Below are 12,483 nucleotides of genomic sequence, written 5' to 3' on the forward strand. Positions count from 1 at the left end.
ACATAGTTTGATAGATCTATAGGTGTAGTTTGGATGGTAGGTGTCTCACAGGCTTCTCGCAGTGTATCGCTCAGCACTCTATCACTCGATTTAGGGTCATGTGTGTCACTCGTTCTCACAAGTTCACTCCGCTCAAAGCTCCGAGTTCCAAGTGTACCTGCAGAAGACACTGGAGCCATCCTTAAGTAGGTCAGAAATGGTGCAATGGGAGTCCGCAATTCCCGATCCTTGTTTGAGACAAGTTGCCTGTCATCAGGAGATGACTCATCCAGAGTTAGAATCTCTGGGGGGAGCACTGGGGCCTTCATATTTGGCATCTGATCCCTAGCTTCCCCTTGTATCTGTGAAGATACATTCCCCTCAGGCTCACCAGTTAAATCTGGTTCATCGCCAATGGGTTGCCGATCCGCGCCTACGTCGGATCCACTATCCGCAGATGCATCCAGGTTTATTAGTCCTGGGGAGGTAAATGATGTGCTAGGTTTGGCAGCAATTACAACACTCTCTCCTAACATCTGTGAAGGAAGTTGATCCATTGAAGGACCTTGAACATGATATTCTAACCATAAAATGGTTGAATTCCCTGTTTCCGTCAATGCTTCCTCACCAAATAGTACTCTTCTAATCGACTCATTTAATGCTTCAAGACCTTAGATATTGGATAAGGTGTTTGACTCGTTCCAGGATGTCGTGGCTGACGGGCGAATTTCAATAGATCTACCTTGTTGAGAAGATAGATCTAGTAACTGTGTAGTTGCCTTTTTAGCCAGAGAGTCCTTTTGAGAAGATACCTAGAGGTTTACAGTTATCTCAGGATGTTCACTACTTTGTTTTATAGGAGACAGAGCTGCGGGTTCTCTCAAAGTACCTTCCTTATTTGCTGCATCTAGTGCAGTTACTCCCTCTATTTGCATGGGGTCCTTATACTCCAAGGTTTGAGCTAGGAGAGTTGACGGTGTTTGGTTGGGCTCTAGAGGGTGGTTATGAATTTGTGGCATGCCAAATTCAATCCCTCTCCTATCTACTTATTCAATAAGTATCTGTGTGTGCTGAGAATCAAGGTGTAATTGATCTATGCTAATGAAATCAGAGCATGCTTCAAAAGTATTACTCATAGCAGAAGTACTCATACCTGAGAAAACTGGTATGTAGACAGTTGTATTAGAATGAGTAGACTCAGCAGCTTGATGGGGGTGGACTAGCAGCTTCAGGTTGAGGTTGTGAAGAATCTTCAGGTTCAGCTTCTTGTTCTTGTTCAACTTCAACCTCTGCTTGATCACCATGCTCAGGATCAGGTTGATCTGCTTCTGCATTCACATTTTCTTCAGGTTCATGATCAATATTTTCCTGTGGGTTATTTTCAGCTTGAGGTTCATCTTCAGCTTCAGGTGCATCTTCAGCTTCTTCTTCTTCTTCTTCTTCATATTGAGCATTGATAGTGGCAAATACATCTATAATGTGGTCTGTTAGGAAAGCTACCTCTGTATTTGGATAGTTCCCTTTCTTGTGCAACTTAGTCACTAACAGTTGAGACAAGTCAGGAGGATCTTCCAAGATGTCACTGTGAGTCGATGTCTTTTGTGCTTCTGACAGTTTTCCATTAAGCACAATCTGAAGGAACCTTGCGTATAAGATAAAGTTCTGATGTTGTGATTCGTTCTCCAAAATATGCTTCATGAATAACCGCCCAAAGTTGATGCGAAGATTATTTGCGATAGCAACCCCAACAACTTGATTAAAGATAGTCAGTCCGTAGAATCCAGCAGTCTTGGGAGCCAAGCAGTGAGACAATATATTGAAGAATAGATTCCATTCCTTTGGAAGATGACTTTTGTTGAAGTGTCTTGGTAAGTCATCATTCTCTGTCATTGTGCTCCTTATTGCTCTGAAAAAGCTGAGTAATTCCCAATCTTCGGGAGTGTCATCAAAATTTTCACGAGGTAGCTGAAGATGTTCATTGAAGTCATCCTCTGTAATTCTGATTGTATCATAACCAATGTCAAAGAAAAAAGCTAATTTTTCATCTTCAGAAGAATCTGTAGCTGTTGTATGTACATTCCTGAGAAGCTCAATATGCAATTTTACATTCGTAGTTAATGCGAAGCGCACAATAGAGTGTTCGTTTAGAAAACGGATCCAAGTCTCAAAGTATACCATTTTCACTGGATCACGTTCAATAATAGAAAAAAATTGGTTTTTGTAATCTGAATATTATTAGCCATTTAATTAAAATGAGAATAAAATTTAGATTTTAAAACAAATTTAATTGTGCCCTTCGAATTATGAGATAAAATATATCATAATGAACTTCTAAAACACACTCAATTAATTAACCAAACACAACCTTAAGGAAGAAATTAGGTTAAAATTAAACCACTTAACAATTAGCCAAACAAAGCCTTAAACAATTAATAACCAAGTAGTCCGATCTTCAAAAATACTCGGTGAAAATGATTGATTTTGGTATCAAAATACTCCTTATGATCTGGGCTTTTAAAAATTATTAAAGTTATGAAATTTGGCAGCACTTTATTAGGGTTTTGATCGGAAAAAAATCCTTTCTCCTCCTGCGATTTGTTATGCTGTGTATATAATGAAGAAGAATATGATTTGTGTGTATATACTTGCAGCAAAATAATTTTAAATCACAAGGGTTATGTGGCGACATCTCTCTGTGGCGACCACTCTCTGTGGCGACATAGAGGGATTTGACGTAGAGAAATTTATAGTCTTTCTCTCTGTGGCGACACAGTCTGTGGCGACACACAGGGATTTGACTTAGAGAAATTTCTAAGTCTTTCTCTCTGTGGCGACACAGAGGGATTTTAATATTAGAGAAATTTCTAAGTCTTTCTCTCTGTGGCAACACAGTCTGTGGTGACACAGAGGGATTTTAACTTAGAGAAATTTCTAAGTCATACTCCTGTGTTGCGACCCAACACTCCCTTTGCTGCTGTGATTTATTATAAACACCTTTTTAAAAAAAATACATTGAAAAGGATGTTTAAAACAAATAATAATTCACAATTATATTTCACTACTTTTACTGATATTATCATTTTATTGATAACACTATAATTTTTTGTGAAAAGTAATTATGCTGCAATATATTTAATATTAATTTCAATGAACCCCTTTAAATATTAATTACTTAAAGTCCACTGAAATTAAATTAAATAGTTTTATCAATATGAATGTGCTCAACCATATATATATAAATTGTATGTAAGCACATTAATGATTGAATTACGAGAAATAATTAATGGCATGTAAATTCAGATGTCCTTAAGATATTGAAATTAAACAACAAGTGAATTTAACCAGGATAAATTGCAGTTATTGACTTCTAAAATTAACTAGAAATATTTAACATCCCATGTTCACTAACCAACTTAGAGAAAGTGTTTTCATCAAGTGGTTTGGTGAAGATGTCTGCAATTTGATCCTCTGTGGGTACAAAGTGTAACTCCACAGTGCCATTTGTGACATGCTCTCTGATAAAGTGATACCTGATATCAATGTGCTTTGTTCTCGAGTGCTGAAATGGATTGTTTGAGATTGCAATTGCACTTGTATTGTCACAGAATATTGGGATCTTTGATACCAACAGACCATAATCCCGGAGTTGGTTCCTCATCCACAAGATTTGAGCAAAACAACTTCCAGCAGCTATGTATTCAGCTTCAGCAGTTGATGTGGATACTGAGTGATGCTTCTTGCTATGCCAGGATACCAATCTTCTTCCAAGAAACTGACAGCTTCCTGATGTAATTTTTCGGTCAATCTTACAACCTGCAAAATCTGAATCTGTATAGCCAACTAGGTCAAAACCTTTACCTTTAGGGTACCAAATTCCAAGATTTGGAGTTCCCTTAAGGTACCTAAATATTCTTTTAACTGCTATTAGATGAGATTCTTTTAGTTCAGCTTGAAATCTAGCACATAAGCATGTTGCAAACATGATATCTGGTCTACTTGCTGTGAGATAAAGTAATGAGCCTATCATACCTCTATAGCTTGTGGTGTCAACTTTCTTACCAGTTTTGTCTTGATCAAGCTTGAAGGCTGTTGGCATGTGAGTCTTTGCTGGAGTTGAATCTTCCAGATTATACTTCTTGAGAAGTTCTCTGATATACTTGGATTGAAAAATGAATATTCCATCTTTCCTTTGACTCACTTGTAAACCAATAAAGTAGTTCAACTCTCCCATCAGACTCATCTCGTACTTACTCTGCATTAGCTTAGAGAATCTCTTGCAAATATCATCATTAGTAGAACCAAAATAATATATTCAACATATACTTTAACTGATATCATATCTGATTTATGTATTTTATGAAACAGAGTTTTATCAATGACACCTCTAGTAAAACCATTTTCAAGTAAAAACTCAAAGAGAGTGTCATACCATGTCCTTGGAGCTTGCTTAAGACCGTAGAGAGCTTTGAATAGAAAGTATACAAAATCAGCCAGATTTGGATCTTCAAAACCTGGTGGTTGTTCCACATACACTTCTTCTTCTAGCTCCCCATTCAGGAATGCACTCTTCACGTCCATTTGATAAACTTTGAATTCTGAATGTGTTGCGAATGCCAGAAATATCCTGATTGCCTCAAGTCTAGCTACTGGTGCATAGGTTTCATCATAATCTATACCCTCTTCTTGATAGTAACCTTTAGCTACCAGTCTGGCTTTGTTTCTTGTTAAAATGCCATCTGCATCTAGCTTGTTTCTGAATACCCATTTAGTGCATATCACTGACTTGTTCTTTGGTCGGGGTACCAGCTTCCATACCTTCTGCCTCTCAAACTGATTGAGTTCTTCTTGCATAGCAATAACCCAATCTGGATCTTCCAGTGCCTCATCCACTTTCTTAGGTTCCATTTCTGAAAGAAACCCTGAAAAGTGACATTCATTCTGAGTGGCATGTCTAGTTCTTACTCCTGTGTCAGGATCACCAATGATCAATTCAAAGGGATGGTCTCTGTTCCAAACTCTTTGACGAGGTAAATATGATCTTGATGTTTCCCCTTGTTCAGTATGACGTTGAGTGTGAACTGTAGATCCTCTTCCTGCTCCCCTGAGTTGCTGTCACTATGACTGGATGATTCTGATTTGTTTGTAGTGGTTCTTGACGGGCTTCCTGAATGATTATCATGATCATTGTTTCCACCATTATCACCACTTGATCCTGAATCAGCATTTCCATGTACTACAGGCACAGTTCTAGCAATCTCAGGTTCTATTATATCCAAAGGATCATCTGATAGATTTTCAAATTCCAGATATTCCCTTTTCTCTCTGCAGGCTTGCCAATTTGGTGTCGTCTAATGTTACATTAAGGCTTTCAATCACCTTCTGATAATCAATCATATAAACCCTTTAAGCTTTAGATTCCAGAGAATAGCCAAGAAATATGTCTTCTTCTGCTTTAGCATCAAACTTTCCTAGATGTTCATTTCCTTCCTTCAGCACAAAGCATTTAGCACCAAACACATGAAAGTATTTTAGTGTAGGTTTCTTGTCAGCCATTATCTCATAAGGAGTCTTGTCATGATCTATATTAATCAGGGTACAATTTTGAGTGTAACACGTTGTGTTGACAGCTTCAGCCAAGAAGTAGGTAGGAAGTCTTGATTCACTTAGCATAGTCCTTACTGCTTTAACCAAGGTACGATTCTTCCTTTCTACTACCCCATTTTGTTATGGAGTCCTTGGAACTGAATATTGTCTCGAAATACCTTTCTCCGTACAAAATTTATTTAGAAATGCATTCTTGAATTCTGTCCCATTATCTGAACTGATCTTTCTAACAGGTAGTTTTGCTTCCATCTCAATCTTCTTTATATGATCCACTATCAGCTGAGGTGCTTCATCCTTGGATTGTAAAAAAAACACCCATGTGTACTTGGAGAAATCATCGACCATCACTAAAGCATATCTTTTCCTTGATAGTGACAATACGTTCACTGGACCAAATAAATCCATGTGAATCAACTGAAGAGGTTCAGATATACTTGTCATTTCCTTGCTTCTGTGTGATGCTTTCTTTGATTTCCCTTTTTCATATGCTTCACAGAGTCCTTCTTGACATAATTCCATCTGTGGTAGCCCTCTCACTAGTTCTCTCTTGATCAGAGAGTTCATTGTCTTGAAGTTTAAGTGCGAGAGCTTCTTGTGCCATAACCAACTTAGTTCAGATGAAGCTTTGTTGTAGAAACATCTTCTTACACCATCACATGTAGACTTCAAGTCAGCTACGTACATATTACCTTTCCTTACTCCCTGGAAAGCAAGCTTCTCATCTTTCCTGTGAGAGATCAAACATCTTTCTGTTCTAAAATCAACATTGTATCCCCTGTCATAAAACTGACTTATTCTCAGAAGATTATGTTTTAATCCTTCCACAAGAGAGATGTTTTCAATGATGACATTGCCAATTTTCAAATTGCCATATCCCTTAGTAAATCTTTTGATGTCATCTTCAAAGGTAACTATAGGGCTAGCTTTCTCAACCACACCTGTGAGCAGGGACTTTTCTCCTGTCATGTGCCTAGAACACCCACCATCCAGAATCCACATGATCTTTTCTTTTCTTACCTTACCCTGCAAACACAGATTGATTAAGAAGACTTTGGTACCCAAGCTTTCTTGGTACCTGAAGGTTTAGGAGTAGAAACGGAATCAATAATTGAAACCTTAACAGGCTTAGCTTTCACTTTGACTGTCTCATTCTCAGTGTTAGTCTCAACAGAGTTGTCAGACTTAGAAATAGGAGTAACAGTCTCGTCTTGTGTGTGCTTATTACTCATGCTTGTCTTAGTGTTGATGCAAGTGCTAGCAGTTGCATGAAAAGCTTTAAAATATTCAGACATGGTAACAAATTCACATAGCATACATCCAACTATACCACAAGGTTCATGAAAACTAGGCATATTAGGCATGGCAGGCATACTAGAAGTTGCAATAGATTCTACTTTACCTTTAGTGCATGCATGTGTAAGATGTTCAGCAGAATTGCAATTATTACAAAACTTCCTAGATGCAGATGAGGAAGATACAAAATCAGATTTCTTATAAACACCTACCTTGCCATTCCTGTTCTTCTTAGTCTTAACCTTAGTACTCTCACCAGTCTTAGGGTTGACTAATGATTCTGGTTTCTTAAGTGTTTCAGGTTTCTTTCTATCCACCTTAGTACCTAGGTCAGCTATGGATTTTGCTTTCGTAGCTGGAGCCTTAGGAGTCTTAGGGGATTCCTCTTCCTCTCTCTATCTTCAGCAATCAATTCCTCATTGATTAGCAAACTTACTTCATCCAAAGGTTCTGAAACAGACTCAGTGAATAGCGGAGATACAACATCCTTAATAATATATGGTACCTTTTATGAGACAAACATGTTTATCTCTGATGTACCACTATGTTTCCTACTGTTTAGCTTAGAATAATCAAGTCCTATTGAAGTCTTAGATTTAAATCTTTGACTATCTATTATCTCCTTCTGACTCAGAGTTGCATTCTTAAACGCCTGTAACTTCTTTTCTAAGTCAGCAATTTGGGTTCTAAGAATGGCTTCTATGTCTGCATTGCACTTAACCTTATTCTCTAGATACTCATTATTTTGCTTAAGGTCTTCTAGTCCAACTACAAGCAATTCTAGTTCTTTATTCCTAGAGGTTAAACTCTCAGATTTAAGAACTAACTTATCATTTTCCATTTTATATGCAAGCATGCTTGTATGAACATTATACAATTCTAAAGTAAGCTCATGCACAATAGATTTGTATTCAGATACGGACATATCTATAGTGGTAAGTTCAGGAACCTGAGATGATTATGGTGATTCCTCTGCAGAGTCTGCCATAAGAGCCAGATTTACATACTCTTCCTTTTCATGTGAATCAGTATCATCCCAGCTTTTTCCTTCAGCAATGTACGCTCTTCCCTTTTCCTTTACCACATAAGCATTCAGCTTCTGTTTCAGCTTCTCATTCTTCCTTTTCAGATCTTCATAAGTTTCCTTCTTTTCATAGGAATCATTGATTTAACTGCCTTGGGCTTTCTGCAATCAGATGCAAAGTGCCCTAACTCATTGCAGTTGTAACATCTGGTTTTGCTCTTGTCTATCCAACTTGACTTATAGCCTCCTCTAGAGCTTGACCCTGATGAGTAGCTTCCTTTCTGAAATCTCCCTGATGAACCCCTTGGTTTGTAGTTGGGCTTTTTTCTGAATCTAACATGACTAAATTTTGCAGCCATGTATGCCATAGATTTAACCTCCAACTGTTCAAGTTCCTCTTGAGCATAGAACTCACTTTCATCCTCTGCCTCTGATAAGTGGCATTTTATACCACTTAGAGCATTTCATAACGGCTTGAATTGGTGTCTTGAACTTGAGTATTTTGTGTATTTAACGCGTTTTCGAGTGTTTTTGCATTTCAGGGTATAACTTGCTTAGACAGGTGGATTTTATCAAAATAAGCCTAAGGAAGTGCTTGGAATTAGTCCCGGGTTGATATGCGAAGAATTTAGCAAAAATAGAAGTAAAATAATAATTTTTCCAGAAGGGTTGCAGGCGCCCGCCTGATGAGAGCAGGCGACTCCTGGTAGCAGGCGCCCGCCTGGAAGGAGGAGGCGGCCGCCTGGGTGCGGATTTTCAGAATCTGATTTTTAGAATTCAAGTTCTATTGGGCTTCTGTTAGCACTGGTTCTTTTGGGCTATTATATAAACAATCTTGGAAGACGTTTTCAACAACAAGTAACAAGGAGCGAAGACAAGAAGATCAAGAAGACCGTTTTAGCACGCAACAACGAAGAAGAGGAAGCATACATTTATCTTGTGATTCTTTTAATTTGTTGTAACAGTGGATGCTAGTTTTCTTTACTCTTTGAACTTTAATACTCTTATGACGTACTTCATTATTTATTAAGTATTTTTATTAGTTTATATCATTGTGTTATATTATGTTTTCATATGAACCCATGGTGACGATGAGTCCTATTATGGGCTAATCGTGATCATGGGATCATAGCGGATTTACTATAGATTTCTTTAGTTAATTGTTTAATACCTTGGTATGTGGTGAAATTATGATATCTAGCATAGGTTGTGCTTATTCGTCTTATGTGCGTCGCGAACATGTAAGATAGCCTATTAATCTCTTGTGAAGCGACAGTGAATCTTGAGATTTAGAACTTGCCATGCTAGCATAGGTTCGTGTATGCATGATTAGTGGGCAACTCTAACCGTTTTACTTGCCCTGTGTAATCATAATGAATAAATTGTGCTTAAATCATTATGTTGTCAAATTCTGTAGACATATAGGGTCTCAACATAATTGATGCCTATTCAACTTCTATCTTAATTGTGGATGCTTGGTAGAATGGTATTCGTACAATGAAAGTTGGCGTCTATCAGTTTTGTGTTGTTCGATTAATATCATCACCATTACATGCTAAGGGTAATAAAAATAACTATTGAATGAAGTAGTAATGAAGTTATGATCTCATGTGTGTTTAATATTATTAATTCAAGTGTTTTATTCTCATAGTTAATATTAGTTAATCAACTTTAATTGCTATTATCTTGACATTGAAGAGTAATCATACATTAGTGAGTAAGTGTTAATTAAATAGAATTAATCAGAGTCTCTGTGGGAACGAACTAGAAATCATTCTATATTACTTGCGAACGCGTATGCTTGCATGATTTATTTAGTGCATGCTTTATGCGTAACAAGTTTTTGGCGCCGTTGCGGGGGACTCAGTGTTAGTTTGTTTAGTTTATGTACTTGTCATCAGTGGTCATTAGGATTCATTGATTAAGACCTGTTACTTACTGCTTCCCGTTGTGTTTCAAGTACTTTAGGGAGCGTTTATGCAAACACGTTCTCGCACCCGCAAGAGAAATCTAGATACAGCTGAGGAGACAGATTCAACTTTTGACTTTCCGGAGAAGATAGTTTTTGAAGATTCGGATAAAGAGAGTGAAGAAAGTACCTGTAACAATGGGTGATAGTATAGTTCAAGCTGATCCAGCTCTTATGGACTTTTCTCGACCTAAAATTGATGACATTCAGTCAAGCATCATTCATCCGGCTATTCAGGCCAATAATTTTGAAATCAAGCCGGGCACTATTCAGATGGTGCAGAATTCTATTTCTTTCGGAGGTGATGTGACTGAAGATCCCAACATGCATATCAGGAATTTTGTTGAGATCTGTAGTACTTTCAAATATAATGGTGTTACTGATGAGGCTATCAAGCTGAGGCTTTTCCCATTCTCTCTGAGTGATAAAGCTAAGGACTGGTTACATTCTTTACCAGCTGGGTCCATCACTACTTGGGAAGATCTTGCGCAAAATTTTCTGGTGAAGTTCTATCCAATGGCCAAGACTGCAGCTATGAGGAGTGCTCTTACTCAGTTTGCACAGCAATAAGGAGAATCTATGTGTGAAGCTTGGGAGTGCTACAAGGAGATGTTCAGAAAGTGTCCACATCATAGTATGCCTGACTGGATGTGATCACTGGTTTCTACAATGGTTTTGGGGCCCCATCTAGGCCCATGCTCGATGTAGCTTCTGGAGGCGCCTTGTGGGCCAAAAGCTATACTGAGGCCTATAATCTCATTGAAACTATGGCTGCAAACGAGTATCAAAACCCAACTCAAAAGATGATGCCTGGAAAGGTAGCATATATTCTGGAAGTTGATGCAGCTATAGCTATTGCAGTGCAGCTACAGGCGCTGTCTATGAAGGTCGATTCTTTAGCCAACTATGGAGTAAATCAAATAGCTAGTGTCTGTGAGCTTTGTGCAGGCTCTCATGCTACGAATCAGTGTTCTCTTGTTAATGAATCTGTTTAGTATGTGAACAATTATCAGCGACCACAGCAGCCTGTGCCCGCTACTTATCATCCTAATAACAAAAATCATCCCAATTTCAACTGGAGCAATAATCAGAATGCTGTTCAGCAACCATATCAGCAAGCTGCAAGTAAACAGTTTAATCCACCTGGATTCCAGCAACCTCAGCAATATGCTCAAAGGCAATCATATCCTCAACAAGGAGGTGCCGCTCAACCTTCTAGTACTGATTTTGAGGAGTTAAAGCTGTTGTGCAAAAGTCAGGCTGTTTCTATCAAGACCTTCGAAAATCAAATTGGACAAATAGCCAATGCCTTGCTCAATCATCAACCTGGAACACTTCCAAGCAATACTGAAGTGCCAGGTAGGAAGGAAGCTAAAGAGCAAGTCAAAGCTGACACCTTAAGGTCTGGAAAAGTTGCTGATGCTGAAAAAGCAAAAGATGGAGAAGTTCAAGTTGTAGATGAAGAAGAAAAGCAAAAGGAGAAAGAGGGGGAACCAAGGAAGACTACTGTTGAACACATTCTGCCTGAGGGTAATACAGGGGAGAAACAACTCTATCCTCCACCACCTTTTCCTAAGCGATTGCAAAAATAAAAGCTGGACAAGCAATTTGGTAAGTTTCTGGAGGTGTTCAAGAAACTTCACATCAACATACCTTTCGCTGAGGCTCTGGAGCAAATGCCTAGTTATGCGAAATTCATGAAAGGTATTCTTTTAAGGAAGGTGAAACTGGATGATCTTAATACCGTTGCTCTGACGGAAGAGTGTCGTGCCGTGCTATAACAAAAGTTACCTCCAAAGCTTAAGGATCAAGGTAGCTTCACCATTGACAAGTTGTCATTCGATGAGTGCCTTTGTGATTTGGGAGCAAGCATCAATCTGATTCCGTTGTCTATCTTCAAAAAGCTGAATTTGCCTGATCCAAAGCCCACCTACATGTCTCTACAATTGGCTGATCGTTCGATTACATACCCACGAGGCATCGTGGAGGACATGCTAGTAAAGGTGGAAAAGCTCATCTTTCCTGCAGATTTTATCATTCTGGATTTCGAGAAAGATAAGAAGATCCCCATAATCTTGGGAAGACCCTTCGTGGCTACAGCCCGTACCTTGATAGATGTGCAAAAAGGTGAACTCACTATGAGGTTGCAGGATTAAGATGTGACTTTCAATGTGTTCAATGCGATGAAATTCCCTACGGAAGATGAGGAGTGCTTCAAGGTGGATTTGATTGATTACGCAGTTACTTCAGAACTTGATCATGTGCTAATGTCTGATGCCTTAGAAAAAGCCTTATTGGGGGGATTTGACAGTGATGATGAGGAAGGCAATGAGCAGTTACAATATCTGAATGCTTCTCCTTGAAAATGAAAGCTAGACATGCCATTTGAATCTCTTGGTAATACTGATATCAATAATGCTGAGGGAAAGCTCAAACCATCTATTGAGGAAGCACCTACTTTGGAGCTTAAACCACTGCCTGAACACTTGAGGTATGCTTTTTTAGGTGATGCATCTACTTTGCCTGTTAGTATTGCATCTGACCTTTCAGGTAGTGATGAGGACAAGCTCTTGAGGATTTTGAGAGAATTCAAATTGACCATCGGATGGACTAT

General features: G+C 38.5%; 1 non-coding gene across 1 annotated transcript; it reads right to left on the bottom strand.

The window, feature by feature from the left end:
* Positions 1–10,400: 10,400 nt before the first annotated feature.
* On the bottom strand, positions 10,401–10,507 carry LOC141709169 (small nucleolar RNA R71). The gene has a single exon (XR_012569759.1). It is a non-coding gene; the product is annotated as a small nucleolar RNA R71 (small nucleolar RNA).
* Positions 10,508–12,483: the final 1,976 nt, after the last annotated feature.

Source organism: Apium graveolens, chromosome 2 (genome assembly GCF_009905375.1).
Source record: "Apium graveolens cultivar Ventura chromosome 2, ASM990537v1, whole genome shotgun sequence".
Classification (NCBI taxonomy): Eukaryota; Viridiplantae; Streptophyta; class Magnoliopsida; order Apiales; family Apiaceae; genus Apium; species Apium graveolens.